Source organism: Protopterus annectens, chromosome 3.part0 (assembly GCF_019279795.1).
Source record: "Protopterus annectens isolate FY-2018-M chromosome 3.part0, PAN1.0, whole genome shotgun sequence".
Lineage (NCBI taxonomy): Eukaryota > Metazoa > Chordata > Ceratodontiformes > Protopteridae > Protopterus > Protopterus annectens.
In genome coordinates this window covers 616175918-616195208 of record NC_056731.1, presented here as the reverse complement: position 1 = coordinate 616195208, position 19291 = coordinate 616175918, and positions in this window count along the sequence as shown.

Genomic DNA, 19291 nt, shown 5'->3' with positions numbered 1-19291 from the left:
CCCTAAACTCTATAGCTAACTCCTCCATGCGCCTCCTTTCATATGCGGCTGATGGAGCGAGCAGAGCCGCAGGGACAGGTGTGGCCTTACGCCGGCATGCCTGGATGCGACTATGTAATTTTGCGGACCCCTTTAAAACGTCTTTCACTAATTCCCCGTTTGATGGATCATCCCTTTTTGGTCCTCAAGTGAAAGAAACCTTGACAAGGTGCGAGACAGATGGCAAAACTCTTTCTGCCGTCGGAGTCCGTTTTTCTACTCCTTCTAGACCTTACCCCAAAGGCCAGAAAAGTGGAAAGATGTGGTTCCGCAAACAATCTCAAGGGACTTTGCCTGACGCACAGAGTCGGTTCCCCTCTAGAGGCAGAGGGGGGAACAATAATGGTAGACGTCGCCCTAGAGGCAGGGGGGGTCCGCAGAACCAGGGCAATCGAGAAACCTTTTCCGATAAGCCCTTCCAGCATCCCTGAGGTGTTGCCCGACTGTCCACCTTCGGAGGCAGTCGGGGGAAGATTATCACTGTACCCAGAAGCCTGGCGATCCCTAACTCAAGACAAGTGGGTACAGTCCATCATTTCCGAAGGCTATTCCATTCCGTTCTTTCGCATTCCAAATCAATCAAAAAAATCCCTTCCAGATGTTCCACCCACTCAAAGGGATCAAGCAGCGTTGGAAATATCAAAGTTGCTTGCAAAAAGAGCCATTCAGCCAGTGCCAGCAGACCAACAAGGATCCGGAATCTACTCCAAGTTCTTTTTGGTTCCAAAGAAAACAGGGGACTGGAGACCCATTTTGGATCTCAGTATCTTGAACAAGTCTGTCAAGAAAACAAGATTCTGGATGGTCACGCTACAATCCATCCTACCCCTATTGGGAAAGAAAAACTGGATGTGCTCTATAGACCTCCTGGTTGCGTACTATCGAAAAAAAATGAACAGGCGCTCCAGGTGATTCCTCCGCTTCAGGCTGGGAACCAGTCACTTTCAATTCAGAGCCCTGCCCTTTGGACTCACCACTGCCCCGGTGTTTACCAAATGCATGGCAGTGGTAGCTTCTCACCTGAGACGTCAAGGATTCCAGGTGTTTCCTTACTTAGACGACTGGCTCCTCACAGCTCCTACCAAGCATCTTCTTCTACTGGCCAGAGACTACACCTTTCGCATTTTTCAAAAGTTAGGTATCTCAATAAATTGCGAAAAGTCTGTTTTGTCACCTTGTCGTGCTATTACCTTCATAGGCGCAAATCTAGACACAGTCAACATGTCTGCGAGGCTCACAGACCAAAGAATAGCAGACATACACAAACTGGTCTCCCTTCTCTTCCACAGCAACAGAGTCAAAGTCAGGTTAGTTCTCAAAGTACTAGGGATTATGGCGGCTGCTATCCCTCTACTTCTATTAGCCAGATTTCACATGAGAATCCTTCAATGGATGCTCTTCACACAATGGTCATACCAACATCTTCCGATGTCCCACACCATTGTGATTACGCAAGCATGCAAGAATCATCTTCTTTGGTGGATTTCTTCCCCCCAGCTCTTCCTAGGAAGACCCTTTGTCCTTCCCCCTCCGGTTGTTACTCTGACAACGGACGCTTCCCTGATCGGGTGGGGGGGGGGGCATTATCAGGGCAGAACAGTCCAGGGCATTTGGCAACCAGTCGAACTGCCACTTGCATATAAATGTTATAGAGATGAGAGCAGTGCTTCTAGCATTGCAAGCCCTTCAAGACTCTCTTCCCTTGGGAATGATAGCAATTCAGACGGACAACATGTCTGTAGTGTGGTATATCAACAAACAAGGCGGAACCAGGTCCTACCCCCTATGTCGAGAAGCACTCAGACTGTGGCAATGGGCGATTTCTTCTCAGCGGTTTCAGATAGCAACGCACATCCCCGGGAAGTCCAATCTTATCACAGATAAGTTGAGCAGAGCTATCCTCATGCCTCACGAGTGGTCTCTGAAAGATTCTATCTTGGAGAGAATTTTTCTCAAGTGGGGTCAGCCTTGCTGCGACCTTTTTGCTACTCCCCAAAACAGCAAGTGCAAAGATTATTTCACCCTCTTCCCCTTACCAGGCCAGCCCAGCAGAGACGCTCTAGTCCAAGTTTGGCCCCGGGGACTTCTGTATGCATTCCCTCCCTTCCCACTAATCTCTCAAGTGATACAGAAAGCTATCGCTCAGAAGGCCTCAATGATCCTCATTGCTCCTTACTGGCCTCGACAGGTTTGGTTCCCCTTTCTACATCAATTTCTATTGGAGCAACCCTGGCATCTGGACCTAGTTCCAGATCTTTTGATCCATCAGTCGGGTCAGTTACATCACTCCCTCCCCTCTCTGAACCTCACTGCTTGGTTCCTCCAATTCCAACCTTAGCCAGGCTTCCTCAAATATCTCACTCTGTTCGAGATATTTTGATAGCTTCCATAAATCTTCCACTCGGAAGATTTATCTTAATAAGTGGAAGCGTTTAGCCTATTGGGCTCAAGGAAGGGACATAGATCCTTTCACTGCTTCCATCCAAATAGTCCTTGATTTTCTAGCTGAACTTTTCCATGCAGGTTCATCTCCTTCTACTCTTAAAGTTCAATTGGCAGCTATATCTAACTTTCATGTGGGCACCTCAGATTCTGCCATCATGTCTCACAAGCTTTGCAAAGCTTTCTTGAAGGGAGTTTTTCTTCTTAGACCTCCTATAAGAAATCCTCCTCCCTCTTGGGACCTTAATTTAGTTCTCACATCTTTAATTCTTCCCCCTTTTGAACCTGCAGCCTCCTGTTCAATGAAATTGCTATCCTGGAAGACTCTCTTTCTGGTAGCCATTACTTCAGCTAGAAGGGTCTCAGAGCTTCATGCACTCAGCAGTCGACCACCGTATCTTTTGTTTCATAAGGATAGGGTATCCTTACGGACCAATCCATCCTTTTTACCTAAAGTAGCCTCTGCGGCAAATCTAAATCAAAACATTGACCTCCCTTGTTTTTTCCTAATTTTTCTAACAGGTCTGAACAAAAATTGCATTGGCTAGATGTCCATCATCAATTAAGGTATTATTTGGATAGGACCAAACAGATCAGGAAAACTGACCAGTTGTTTGTCTCTTATGCAGAAGGCAGAAAGGGCCTTTCAGTTTCGAAGGTATCACTTTCCAGATGGCTAACATCCCTGATTTCCTTTGTGTATGAAATTAGACACCAAAAGTTGCCTAACAAACCAAAGGCCCATTCGACTAGAGCTTTGGCTACTTCTATAGCTTTCCAAGATAGGCTGCCTATTGATACCATTTGCGCAGCAGCTACATGGGCTACTCCTCACACTTTTATTTCTCATTATAAGTTGGATCTAGCTTCTAGACATAGAGCTAATTTTGGTTCCACTGTTCTCAAGAGTCTGTTCTGATAGGCCACCCGGGACAAGGTGCTAGGGACGCGGTCCCATCCAGCAAGAATGAAGGCGAGATAGACAACTTAACATATAGAAGTTATGTTCTTACCATAATGTTCCATGTTAGTTGTCTTCTTCTCGCCTTCTTTCTTCGCCCCCCTCCTTCCCCCTAGCCTGGACAGACCTAGAGGAGTTTGATTGTGACCTCTCTTTCTTCCACCTCTATTGTATATGTATATGCTATACTTTGCATATATCCCTTCATCAGGTTTCAGGTCACCTTCTTCCTCTCCTTTTATAGAGGTGGTGTTTCCTTTTTCCAGTAGTTCTGGATTTATTATTTGCTGGGCCTAGCTTACAAACGAGATCTGAGGTAATACCGCCTAGCATTGTGGGATATAAGGGGAGCCTCGAGCCAGTGGAACCAACTCTCGAGCTTTTAGAGTGGCCGAGTCGGAGCCGAGGTCGGCTCCGAACCCATCCAGCGAGAAAGAAGGCGAGAAGAAGACAACTAACATGGAACGTTATGGTAAGAACATAACTTCTATTTTAAACCACAAATTTAGCTTTTTGGTTATAGAGCTTATTAGAATCAGTACTAGACTAGGGAATATTAAGAACTATACTGAAAAGGAAGAGAATAAATGGATCCTGAGATATCAGGCAGATAAGGGACATGGCCTTAATGAAGAGGTTAGTTTGAAACCTTTTTTGAAAGCTAGGCCGGTCAATCGTTAGAAATCCCACCTAGTTTTATAGTCTTAGTTGTAGCTTTCAGTGGGGTCCACACATTAGGACGTCAGTCAGTATTTTTGTTCTTCTGTATACAAGGGTTTTTGTAATATACATCAACACCCATAGATTGGAGATTGTTATGCGTCAGATATACAGTTTGTCTGAGAAAATGCTAGCATATTCTTTCAGCAGCTCTTGACATATGTATATTTTCCATTGATATGATGCCATCTTGTGTCCTTTGATAAAGTGTCAGATAAACAATTCATCAATGAGTATGCTATCCCATTATTTTAGCAGCTCTTGACATATGCATATTTTCCATTGATATGCTGCCATCTAGTGTTCTTTGATAAAGTTTTTTATCAGCATGTTTTTAGCAATAGTGTATTTATATGTTCTTAATATATATATTTTATATGTTTGAGATGAACGAAATTGTAGATCAACCACCACGTATAATAAAAACAAATTTATTTACATAAAATGAGCACTTTCGCATGCTTCCATCTGCACGCTTCTTCAGATGAATATAAAACATTAATAATCTCACTCTCTATATATACATTGTCCTTGTAATTACTTAACAAACTAATTAGTGCAGACAGATCAATTAAATCAATCAAGCAATTAATTAACCAATATAGACATTAGTATGCTTAAAGCTATAGACATATAGAGCAATATAAGCATCTTGCGCTACTACATCTTGTAAACTTGTTATTAAAACTGTTAAAAACTATTGAAAACTGTTGAGAACTTGTAGAACCGTAGGTAACTGCCCATTTTATGGGCAACATGTGAAGCAGGGTAGCATATCATGATCAAAAATCAAAAAAACATACGTTGCAGCAAAACCAAAATATATCCAAACTGTCATGAGTTTATAGCAACATTGATAATGAAAAAACAAACTTCACATACTCAATACTAGTTTTTGAATTCATTTAAAACCATTTTTGCATCAACGTTGCAGCAATATAGTCGGTAGATAGTCAGTAAATAAAATGTTGTAATTTATATGTTATACTATATAGATGTATTATTTATTTACTCGTATATTTTATATGTTTCTCTCTATATATTTAAAAGTATTGTGTATATGTTTTTAGATAAATTATTTATGCTATATTATATATATATATATATATATATATATATATATATATATATATATATATATATATACATATACATACATATATGCATGTGTATTGAATATCCTTGGATATATAGGCAGCTATGTCTATCACTTTAAGTTTTTACTTTATTTTAACAGATGGCAATTACTACATTAGTCATATGGTGCATTAATTGCTATTTATATGGCAGTTTGATTTTAAAATTTTATTAAGTCTGAAGAAGCGTAATGTGCAACGCAAAAACGCTTACTGTTTATCTTATTTCTACAATTAAAGAGTTTTGTTTGCTATCCTAGCCTGTGGTGTGCCTTTGAGTATAATAGCTTACCCTAGTCTACCTGTTTAGATCTCTAGCTAATGAGTAACAAAAACAACAGATCTGTTTTCTTATTGTAACCCTCTTTTTGCCAAGTTCACTGCTGATTTGTCAGATAAAACACTCAGAATGACTGGAATCTGGAACAATGACTACTTCCTACCCTTCTGTCTGTATCATAAGAAAACTTCCACTTAGTCTATCTTTCATTCCACTTGGACGTTGGTGAAACTTTTTTTATACTCTGCATACAATTATTTTCACTTGACTTTAGAGACATGTTTGTCTTGCCTTTTACCATTCTACCTTGTAAAAGCATATTAGAAGATAACTGTGTCTGGTAACAAATATGTGAATAAACTTATCCTTTTTGTAATATTGATTAATTAATTTTTACTGTTGTTTCCAGTTTATCTAAGATATCCATTTTGTGACAATAAGAAAAATATGAATTCTATCAAAACAGCTTGCAATCCTTTAGTTTATGTTAGATGTCCTATATATAATCCAGTTAGAATGTTACACTAAAATCTCAGTGTAAAACATACAATCCATAAAATAATTATCTCCTTTTCTATGTCAGCAAATGCAGTCTATAAAAATTACATCTCGCAAAGAGATCATAATGCTGTCAGCATTGTATTCGGTAGGCATACAATAAATACATTCCGAAATAATGTGCAATTTGTAATACCCAGAAGCCACTTTGGATAACAGAAAAACAACTCTTTTTTTTTCTCTATATTGCTTTTCCCAAGATACAAAACATTTAATTTACTCATATTAAAACTTGAAAAGAGACCACAGCTCTGTCTCTTCTGAGTCAGACAGAAATTAGAACAGGTTAATTAAGTCACACATAAGTTAGAACAGGTCAGTTAAGGTTAATCATCTGTGAACTGAGGGGGTGGAGTTAGGAACTAAATCTTCTATTTAAGAGGTAAAATAAAACATTTTAAAGCTTTACTGGAAAGGCTCACCCAGACACTGCTATAGTTTGCTGTGAGGGAAAGTTTAGTTTGCTTTTTATTTGTTGTATTTTGCATTACTTTATTGCATTTTTTCTATTTTGTATACTGTGATTTGTTTTCTTTACACTGCTTTTTACTTGTATTCTGCTTTTAACTGCAAATTAAAACTTGAAAAGAGACCACAGCTCTGTCTCTTGTGAGTCAGACAGAAATTAGAACAGGTCAGTTAAGGAGTCACACATAAGTTAGAACAGGTCAGCTAAAGTTAATCATCTGTGAACTGAGGGGGTGGAGCCAGGAACTAAACCTTCTGTTTAACGGGTAAAATAAAACATTTCAGAGCTTTACTGGAAAGGCTCACCCAGACGTTGCTACAGTTTGTTGTGAGAGAAATGTTAGTTTGCTTTTTATTTGTTGTATTTTGTATTACTGTATTGCCTTTTTCTATTTTGTATACTGTGATTTGTTTTCTTTACACTGTGTTTTATTTGTATTCTGCTTTTAACTGCATATTAAAACTTGAAAAGAGACCACAGCTGTGTCTCTTGTGGGTCAGACAGAACATTTTCCACCCTCCCACCTGGTTAATGTTGTGTTCTTAAACACCACTGTCTTTCTAGTTGCCTGCCCCTTATGTTAATTTGACCATATATCTCATTTCCTCCCTGTTTTTACTGGTTGGTGTGAGTAAGCACATAATTATCATTTTGTAAAAATCACTCCCCTTCATCTGTTTAAATTTATTGGCCATCCTACTGCATTCCATAGTACCAGAATACAAAAGTGGCCACCCCCTTTCAATCTATCTTGCTGTTTTAAAAATAGTGACTCTCCACTAAAACTTAACTTTTTAGACAGGTAAAATATAAGTTACCTACTTTCACATCTAACTCCTCTAGTGCACACTGCAGTGTTTAGGTTAAACCATTTTTTTCATCTTACCTTTAAGCATCTATTGCAAGACCACCAGTTGTTGGAGAGCCCACATTCTGCCTCTCAGTAGTCGTATTGGGATCAGTGCTTCTGTTTTGTCCTTTTGAGAGAAGGAGTGCAGTTACATTATTTCCTGGAGACTGCTGATCACAGAAAGCTTAATAACTGCTTTATGGATGACACCTTGGAATCTATGCTTATAGTCTGATCCTGGTGAGAGTAGAAGCAGAGTGTATTGATTCCTGACTCTTTCTGGTTGGAGAGTGAGTGTATGTGCTTAATGTACCTGATTGGTCTGGTTGCTATTCAAGGCATCTACCAGAAAAAGGCTACAAGCCTGCAGACCCTTGCATCATCTGGGACTAGACTGTGGATCACCAAACAGGCCATGGCCTGCTTCTCTTCTTGGGACTGGTGCTAACAGTTTGCTTCTGATGAGAGAAGAAGCAAAGGAGTATTGTATCCTAACAGAGTGAAGCTGTGCTGAGACTAGCATTAGTAGTAGCCAGGAAGTAGCCATTCATGCGACTCCCCTCTTTTGATCATTCTTGCAAAGCTAATTCTTTATTGTTCAGTAAGTACTGCTTGAGTTCTTCCTAACTTCAGAATATCTGCCTAAATACTTCATCCTTAAATTTTCACGGTCTACTTATGAGTTTCCCCTCAAGTGTTTGGCAGTGCTCTGTACATACTCAGACACCTTGAGTGACATTTTTCCTGTAAAATTAATATATAAAGAAACAGCTCCAGTACTTAGTAATGATGACAATCCCTCCTGGCATGTCTAAAGGTCAGTTCCCTGTACTTTCTCCTATTAACCTGGTGAACTTGGGCATTCTGAGGCAGTGTAGCAACTGCCTCATGTACAGAGACCACCCTCTTCCTCTTACCTCCCAACACTTAGACTTGTGAGAGATACACTTTGTGTCTTTTGGCTTTTCCCAGTTAGGGGTTGCCACAGTGGAACTCCGGTCCACTAATGATTGGCAGTAGATTTTCACGTGCCGAGTTGCCAGCCCTGATGCACAACCTTCAATGAAGGTATGCCCATTCATGCATGTCTCCAGACAGAAGACGCTCTAGCTGAGACTCGAACAGGACAACGTCTTACTGTGAGGTAACAGTGCTACCACAGCACCACCACTGCAGTTGTGAGAGATACACTTATATATCCAAATTGGAAGCCATGCATTCTCAAGCCAAGACTGGAATAGCTGGTAAAGAGAAGAAGATCAACACCTGCAAAACACCAAATGCAACACATAGCCCTCCAGAACACCCACCATCACAGCTCTCACATAAAAACACAAACTACACACCAACCTTTGTGGTGGCTGTGAAGATTGGGGAAAGATGGGTGAAGGCTGCCAGCCTAGTCAAATAGAATTTCATACAGAATTCTATCATTTGTAAATATAAATGTAAAATACATGCTTGTGTTCTTAAATGAAAGAAAACACTGTAAAATGTGAACTACAAGATTGTAGCAACATTGCCATCTGCTGTAAGGAAAACTAAGCCAATAATTTCATCTGTTCTTTTGAAGTTAAAATTACATCTTGTATACCCTTTTGATCTAAATAGTGGTGCCGAAGAGGCTAACTGAACACATTCTTTCTATTGTCTTAACTTAAGGAATAATTACTAGAGTGTACATATGAAATGTCTTTTATTGTTGTAGTTTCCTGAGCAGGTGTTAGATTGTTAAATAATGTAGCCTTTTGGCCTGAGAACTCCAGACTAAGTGTCAAAATGATGTAATGTGTATACTGGGAAAACTTAAGTGTCAAAATGATGTAATCTGGTAGAGCCCAGCAGAAATGTGTTAATGATTTTTAAAAACTATTGTTGAGAGAGAGAGACTATAAGCATTTTGATCTTGATATCCAACCTTCAACTCTGCCTTATGCTCTCTTTATGTAAGTAGTATCTTAGAAGTATGTTTTCTTGTAGAAATAGCTAGGACTATAAAGATTAGACTTAAGTGTTTTTCTGTTATATCAGAACTTTCCTACTGTATTGTTTTAAGTTTCTGTGTGATCTCTGAACTCTTAGATATCACTGTGGTGTAGTAGTATTGTCTTGTGTTTTTAATTATTTATTATTAAATGCTTAAAAAAACTTTTACCTGTGTCTGGTTTGTGTAGAGATAAGTAAGCTCTAGAGTACATTGCATATTTATAGAGTTTATTGTACAAGACCACTCTAATAAGCCTTAGACTGATTAGTCACATTACCAATTGGATAATAATATTGCACAGTAATAATTGGACACCCTTTTTAGGGCCTTTGGGTAGCTGATAAGTATTAGCTGGTGGTGGCAGAAATTACTACCATATAGTCTGTGTAAAGGGGCACAGCTGGAGAATCTGTGTCAGCCTTTCCCAGGAGTGTCTGTGAAGTTGTATAAATACTTATCTCAAAGTGTGTGTGGTGTGTCAGCTACCTGGGCAAGGACACAAAGCACTGGTGGGACAGAGAGGGTAGCTTACCAGCTAGGCTGAGATCTGGACCCTATAGCTGTGCAAGTGGGGAGTCTTATTGGGGACCTGGGGAGCAAGAGAGCAACCAGCTTCAGGCTGACTATGATCTCTGTGTGCACTTAAGGGAAATTGTACTTTACTGTCTGTATTTGTTATCCTTTCTCCTATATGAGATGCCCTCCCTGGTGTTAGTGGTGAGGATTGAGGCTCCTTGATTGCTGGGCCAGTGCACAGCCGTCACAGAGGCTCTCAATAGAAATCTACCCAAACAGCAGAGCCCTCCAAGGCAGAAATGCACTTGTGCACCACAACACAGCACAAATCACAAGACACATAGCTAACCTACACAGTGTGCCCCTCAACCTAAGCCCCTAATCAAAACAGCTGGCCCAATACACTAATCATAGGTGACTCAATAGTGAGGAACACTGATGTCCCACTCACTAGGTTGAATATGAAGAAGGTAACAGTCAGTGTCTATCAGGTGCCAAAATCCGACACATAACACATGCACTCAGGTCACTCCACAGCAAGTACAAGTATGACTCTGTCACTGTCCATGTGGGTGTGAATGATGTGAGATGAACTTCTATGGACTACATGAAAAGAGACATGGAGGAGCTCTCGGATTATCTGGTCCAGGCATGTATGACCCTAGCCCTTAGCAGCATCCTACCATCGCCCAGAATGATACCGCAGTACAAGCAGAAAATGATTGACTTCAATAATTGGCTAAGTTTCTGGTGTCATTCTAAGGGGATCCAGTATCTCTCTGCTTGGGATGACATGACTGACAGACCTCGATGCTTTGCCAGAAATGGCCTGCATCTGTCACCCCTGAGTTTCCGGATGATGGCTAAGGCTCTTGCCACCCCCATGGTGCCTTTTTTAGGTGATGTTCCAAAGACCAAATTACCACTGTAACAGCTATAAATAAATGCAGTCTGAGGGTCATACTGCTCAGTGCTAGAAGTCTAATTCTAAAGATGCACTTGCTCGAAGCACACCTCAAAATGGAGAACATTGACATTTGTGCTGTAACTGAGATCTGGTTTATAGCAGCAGAAAGCATAAAGCAGCAGAAAGCACCCCTGCACTACCAGGCTATAACTCATTTCACACCTTTCAGCCCTAGAACATGGACCGAAGCTCCAAAGGTGGATATTCATAAAGGATAAGTTACACCTCCAGACTAGTTGCCTAGTATAATGCACCTGAGATCCTTCAGGTACAACTAACACTGGGTAAATGGCGATTCAGTCGTAGCCTGCTGTAGGTCCCCAACCATGTCCCAGGACCCTCACTCTACATACCTAAGCACACTGGAAACTATTAGGGTCCAACCCAACAATCTCATACTAGGTAACTTCAACTACCCCTCCATCAACTGGGAAAACTACTCATGCACCAATACACTGGCCCAATGCTTCCTGGAATTCAGCAATTCCAGTGGCCTGGACCAGCTTATTCTTACCCCCACTAGAGGAAGCAACATCCTTGACCTGGTTATTACTAACATGGGCAAGCGTTGCTCTATACCAATAGTTAATTCCTCCCTGGTTAGATCCAACCACAAACTAATCACCATGGAAATCCACATCTCACCCACACCCCCCGCAAAGGTATCCACCATTAAAAACTTCTCCAAAGGTGACCTTGGGCTCCTAAAAACAGAGGTGGCTGACTTCACGGCACCCATGTCAATAGAAAATAGATGCATGGCTGCCAACTCATACACCAATGCACTGTACAAACACATACATAAATGCATGATACTAGCCATACCCAACAGAACCAAGACTCTGTCCTCCAAAAAAGGAAGCCAATCTGGTGGTCCCTTGCCATTAATAAACTCTACAACAGAAGGAAGAAACTGTTGCAGAAAAAGATGAAGTCCCAAGAATGGAAAAACTCCCTTATTAGCCTCAACAAAAAGTTGAGATCCCTCATCAAAACCTCTAAAGCCGGCTATGAAGGCAGAATTGCAGCAGACACTAAAAACAACCACAAGTCCTTCTGTAGTTATATCAAGAATCTCCACGGCAATACCCAGGTTTGCTCTGTGCTACTGCACAATGGTACCTCCTATACTAAGCCAACAGATATTCCCAACATACTGGCCAACAGATTCAGTGCCATCTTTACCCCTCTGTCCCCCCATAAAGGACCAATCTCAATACCAGAGGAATGCCAGGCACCTAGCATTACTACAGCACACGTTAAAGCTACATTGTCCAAGACCAAGAATACACCTTCCATGGGACCCGACAATATCCCTGGATGTGTTCTACATGAACTACAAAGTGAAATGGCAACACATCTGTGTGCCCTGTTCAATCACAGTCTCACCTTAGGCTTTGTCTCCAGCGAATGGCACACTGCTACAGTCATCCCTCTCCACAAAGGGGGAGTGACTACAGACTCTGGGAATCAGCTTGACAAGTCTGATATGTAAGGCTATGAAACACATCATCAAGGACCTAATTAACAAGGACATAGGGAATCTCCAAATTCTTGATCCCATGCAATTTGGTTTTGTGAAAGGTAGATCATACCTGCTCAACCTGATTGACTTCTTTGAGTCAGTCACCAGAGCTGTGGATGAAGGCAAGGCAGTTCATACAGCCTACCTCGATCTGGCCAAGGCCTTTGATTCCATCCCTCACTCAGGAGTTATTGATAAACTCACCAAACTAGGCATCAACCCCTATATCACTTAGGTGGGTTACAAATTGGCTCACAGATAGAACCCACAGTGTTTAAGTAGCAGACTCCAATTCATGCTGCTGACCAGTCACAAGTGGAGTCCCACAGGGATCAGTCCTGGGTCCTGTCCTGTTTGGCATTTACTTCTCAGAAGTCCAGGCCAACACGGAGGGACTCTGGCTGACCAAGTTCACAGACGACTGCAAGCTGGAAGCCATTATTAACTCCACAAATGATGTAGACATCATACAAAAAGGCCTCATGGAGACCAATGACTGGTGTCAAAACCATGGCCTTAAGCTTAATGCCAAAAAAAAGCGTTGTCATCCATTTGGGAAAACTCAGTTCCAACTAATTACCACATTAATGGGAGCCCAATGAACACTGAAGGCATTATAGGAGATCTGGTGACTCAGGTTGACAGCAACCTCTCCTTCGACCACCACATTGCCATTGTGGTCAGAAAGTCCTTCTATGTAGCACATCTCATTACCGAGGGTTTTGCATCCAGGAAGAAAGAGGTCATTATCTTTCTACTCTTCCCTCATTAGACCAATCATTGAGTATATTGCCCCATTTGGCATGTACCTCCTCGACATATGCAACAGCTGGAAAGGCCACAATAGTACCTCAGAAAGAGGATCCTATGCCTTAAACACATGTCCTACATGGACAGACTCAAAAAACTCCAGCTATTCTCTGTCTCATATCATCTACTAAGAGGCATTCTCAACTTGACTTACAAAGCCATGTCTGACCCAGCTCTGTTAGAAATGTTGCATGTAAAGAAATCCAAATCCCTCCGCACCACATGCTCCAGAGACCTCAACCTCATTACCACAATCAACAGAACATGCTGGAGGGACAGGTTCATAACCCAGAGACTGCCCATGCTCTGGAATAGACTTCCCATACATGTCAAGCAGAGTACCTCACTGGCCCTCTTCAAGAGAAATCTTGATGAGTGGATGGGAAATAGAAAGTTCGATCACTGCAGTGGTTCTACTTGATAGAGGCTCTGGGAACTAATGTCAGGCATCACGATGCCAGGGCACTTCTATGGGCTAGGCTTGTAAAGGCTCCAGGGCCATTAGCCTAGTACACACCTATGAAGCTATGAACCTATGATGCTCAGAAATACCTATCTTTTTACAACACTGCAAATGCTGCAAATCTGTATCACTCCACTCTAATGTCTGTGTGTCTCAATATTTCTGAACCTGCGCTACAAATAATTTTAATAGTCCTGTGGTTATACTACCTCACAGCTGAATCCTGAACTCTGGTTCAAATCCCATAACAGGACATAAACTTATGCAAATCTCTGCATGATCACACATGTAAAATTCCACCATGAATTCATCAACATTAAGAAGTGTTATATAAAATAATAAAAAAAAGATATTTGCATCAAACTGTTAACACTAGGAAATTAGTCATCCCTCACAGTGCAAACATTTTAATAATATCATGACTGTCAGTATGTCAGTGTGTGTGTGTGTCTGTGTGAGCATATGTGCATGTTTCTCATATCTAATTACTCATGCAGAAATCTGCAAATGCCTTTTAAAGAAAATCATACAGAAAATATTCAGTTTGTTATTGAAAGCTGTCAATGAACTTTTCAGTGTCATACAATACTGCATAAGAGATAAAACTGATGCCGTTATTTCCTGTGCTTGTGAATCAAAGACTCTGATATAATACCTTTTCGCAATAACCCTTGTCTCATGGTTGTGATTAAATTTCCTTTCATTCTAGCATGCACCTTACACATGCAAACAGTTTACCTCATATGTAATGTCATATTTACAGTAAATTTGTATATCATTAATGGGCATTTGACCCTTATTTTTCTATTTTCATTAAAGAGAAAAATACCATACAACTATCTGAAAGTCCACAGTAGGCAAGTGAAAGTGGAAGGGATTAATCTTGGCAGTCTACGATAAGAAAACATTAACTGCCAGTACAATTAGTTTTCACTTTAAATCATAATGCATATGTAATCCTGGATTTGCAGTCTTGAAAACTACTTGATGAATATGCAAATTGTTCTGTGTTATTAGAAGCACTGCTGGAAACCATTAAACTATCAGATTTGAATGCATAGTCCAGTGTAGTTATATATTTGGAAATCATTATGTTAAAATACATGGTCTAAAATATCTTTGAAGACTGTATAGAACATGTGAAAAATATTTTTGTTAATTTATCAGCGCATTTATGTTTTCAAACAAACAAAATAAATAATATAAGTCTAAGTCTCTCCCTTTATAAATAGACATCATGAATAATATTTCTTCTTTTTATGCTGGCAAGCAGCCATTAATGACTCTTAAAGGTCAAAAGTATGTGGATTCTCACTGACAGACTGAACGTATGGTGGAATCAAGTGCCCATGTAGGCATTCTGTGCTTATTGGCAGTTGGCTTGCAGGTGAAGATCATGCACATGTAATTTCAGAGATAAAACAATTACCATTCATACACAGAAGACCATGCATAGTACATCTGGGAATTGATTTCATCCTGCAGCAAACAGAACATCTGGACTTTAGAAATGCTGAAAACATTATTTTGCACAGTACAGTCATTTGACTTTAATTTATGACACACTTAAGTCTGTCTTTCTTGGCTAGCTATGAACAACAAATATTATGCAGCACACTCAGATATACTTATGCTTTAAGACCTTTACCCATGGGTATAATGGTTGTATTGCAAAGTAAAAGTTAGACTTGGAATTTTTTTGCCATGATATGCAATAGTTCATGATAGCAACATACTGTCTAAATTGCCCATGCATTTTTTCTGTCAGAAACTCCTTCCCTGCATATAGCAGAGATCACTCCACTGAACTATACTAAACATTGTAGCTTCCATTAATGCCTTCTAAACCTAAAACGCATTACTTTATTTGTTGTAAGATTAAAGGAATCTTCCTATGAAAATCTTCTTTAGATAACTTCTGTAACATGAATCAATGAAGTATCCAGTTAGAAAGACAGTATATACTTACTGTCTGTGCATTTAAGTGTCACTCACATCTTCCCATAAGACTCACACTTTCATAAGCTAAGGTCAACTGCTACAACCTCTTTCTTCAACAATTTGACTGCCAAAACCTGTGAGACCTACAAGCCTTCTAAATACATATTCAAACTGGTGATTAGAATATACAGGATCCTTTTTTATTCCCTATTGCCAGAACTCTCCCTCACTGTATTCCATGCTGTGTCTTAAATCTGCAGGCAGATGAGAGAATGTATTAGATTTTTTTTTTTTTATTTGCATGGCTGGCTCTGCCAGATGTAAACGTCTGACTCCATTCCATCTCTAATGAAAGTGCTTGAGACATAAGTCATGTTGTGGCAATAGATTTGATTCTGTGAATGGGTTAGCATTTTACTTAGATTACCCAAAAAGTGAATCTAAAATGACTACTTAGACAAAGTACAGAGCCAGTAGTTTCTCATCATAGGTGAAACCTGTCAGAATATTTTTACAATCCTAATTCACACACTCTAGCTGACATCTACATAATGCAACCATCATCTTCACCATCATCTAAGTGACAGTTCTGATAATCTAATTTCTAAAATCTTCTCATCTCATGACAATTACTTTTCATTTTCCCATATTCAGTACATCTAATTGCACTCAGTTTATACAGAATGTTCTATAAAAATGAGGTCAAAACACAATAGTTGACGGTATATGTTTCTAAATATTCTCCCAGTGAAGCAATGCTGCTTAATAGTCTTTTATCTATAACAAAGCAGAGCTGTGCTTTCTTTAGTAAGGTTACAATAAGCAGTTATAGCATGAAGGTTGAAAAAATTTCAGAGAACACAAATATTCTTTCTGCCCTAGCTTGCTTAGAAGTAATGTCTGAAATAACTTTACTGGAAGAAATTCACTCTGATATTTGTGCCCTACCAGCTCATCCTTAACAGGCCTTCTTCCAAAGACAAACAGCTTCTCCTGCCCACTAAATCATATACCAAATGCAACAAAATGTTTACCAACAAAAGATGTGGGATAAACTGAGGCAAGATGACTGCTATGCCTTAATTTCCCCCACAACTGGCTCCCAAAGTTTTAGAGATATCAAATTAACAAACAACACAGTATAACAGAATAGTTTTTGATTTATTAGGACAAGTAAGGGATTATAAGTGTTTGTCCTTTAACCCGGTTTCTCGGTTTAACAAAGAGTTGCTTGAGCTATTGGAGAAAGGGGAAAGATTGGGTATTTTTTTAACAGCTTTAGATGTCAAAAAGCTGCACATTTCAAAACCCCATGACACAATATTTTTTGCCATCCCAAAAATTCACAAAGATAGGTAGAACCCACCAGGAACCCTATTGTTTCAGTCGTAGGTTCTTATGCCCAAAATGTGTTTTTTTTTCCTTGACTTGTGTTAAAACAGCATCTTATGAGTGTTCCAGCTCATTTTAGGAATAGTCAAGAGTTATGTAAATATATAAAGGGGTTGAATTGGAAAAATTATTATTTTTGGGTTACTATGAATGTGTATATTAGCTTTATACTAATATTATCTTACAATGGGATTTAGAAGGTTTTGCCAAGGTATTAGAAGAAGGTCTGCGGACTTCATATGTTCTGGAACTGCTTGAGTTTTGTCTATCCTATAATTATTTTACTTTTGATGGAAAATGTTATTTGCCAAAGAGGGGTATGGCAATGGGGCCTTCATTTGCTCCCTCACATGCCATTTTATATATGGGAGAATTTGAGAGACAATTCATTTATGTGACTGATTATTTCAGGAACAAGGTGATCTTCTACAAGTGATTTATAGATGACCTGTTTTTTTGTCTGTAGGGGTACCACTGATGAATTTTTGGAATTTTTTGAATGTTTGAATAACAGCCCTCATGGTTTGAGATTTAGTTATCGGATGGAGTTTGAAGCCATTAATTTTTTGGATCTTTGTTTTTTTGTGGATGAAAATCAGTTCAGAACATTTTGAAAATCTACAGCTGTTAATAATTTTTTACATGCTTCAAGCATGCATCCACCCCATCTTATCGAGTTTCTACCTTTTGAAGAATTTAAACGGGTATACATGAATATCTCTGATGATGATTTGCAGGACTTCTATTTGATGGAGGTGGAGCATAGGCTCATCTGCAGGGTGTATTCTAAGGAGGTATTGAGGAGAGCAAGGAAAAAGATAGAGAGGTGGGTCAGAGGGAGAACGTTTGTTCAAGGTGGTCTTTTTTCTAACTGGGTGAATGGGAACAGAAAAGAGGATGATAGGTTATTTTATGTTACCACGTATAGTCCCTTTTCAGAATCCTTAATGAAAATAATTAAAGACTTATGGCCCATGATTATCTCGGATGAATTTCTAAGTACAATTTATCCTGAGAGGGCACTTTCTCCTTCAGTCATTATTGCAATTTAAAGGAATTACTCAATAGACCAGTTAGAATTGGACAGGCAACTCTTAAGCTGATTGGACCATTTTCATGTGGTAGCTGTAGTGTATGCAGTAAAATTCATAATATGTCAGGATCCATTATTATTGGCTGAAATAGATGGCAAGTAATAAATTTAATTGTAAATCTTGTGGAGTTGGTTACATTTTGGGTTGTGGATGTGAGATTATTCGATGGTACACAGGGCAGACAAAAAGAATGGTAAGGATATGGGTGTTGCAACATTTGGCTGACATCAGGCATGAAAGGAGGGAGAGTCCTGTGGATCAACATTTTTTATCTGAGCGTGGTGGTGATGAGGCTTCTCTGTTTTTCAGTATTTTGGCACAACCTACTGGGTCTAGGGGGGTTTCTTTTAAGGTTAAATCATTTAGAAAGCACATATATTTTTAACTATAGTACCCTCTGCCCTATGGGTTTAAATCAGAAGGTATGTTTGAATTTTTGAAAGGTTTGCAATTTTGAAATGTTTGAAGTTTTGAAGTTTGAAGTTTTAGGATTTTAAAATTTGGAATCAACACAGGGTGTTTTGTTAAACTGCTTTGTGAGTTTTTGGTGGGGGAATTTGTATGTATATTTATATTTTATGCATTTAGTGTGCATATATATTAATGTATTAAAATAAGCCGGGAAAGTTTGTGTATCAATTTATGTATTTGGCATATTTATATATATGCATGTAATAATGCATTTAAATTTGGCACTGAATTTATATGTGGTATTTGAGGGGTTAAATGATTGGAGGGTTGTTGAATAGTTCAATTGTTTAATTGTTGACCTGATCAATTAACCCATCAGGGTGTGTGCATTTAAGAACTGCTGGTTTTGTGGAAAGTTATCCCTTGAAAGTGAAATGCCGAGGTACCAGGAGAATAAAGTGGTACATTGGCTTCTTGTGTTGTTTGTTAATTTGATATCTGTGTGTGGTGTTGTTCTAGAGTATTTCAGAGATATCACCCTTGCCTTCCTTAAGTTACTGCAACTAGGACACCTCTCTGACCTTGAATTCCAGTACATGTCAGTCTCACATCCAAGCATGGGCAAGTTATTTGGGATCCCTAAGATTCACAAGAACTAGACCAACCCCCCCCCCCACCGAGGTGCATCGTCTCCTCTAGGAGTATGCAAATGGAATTAATTTCTCAATTC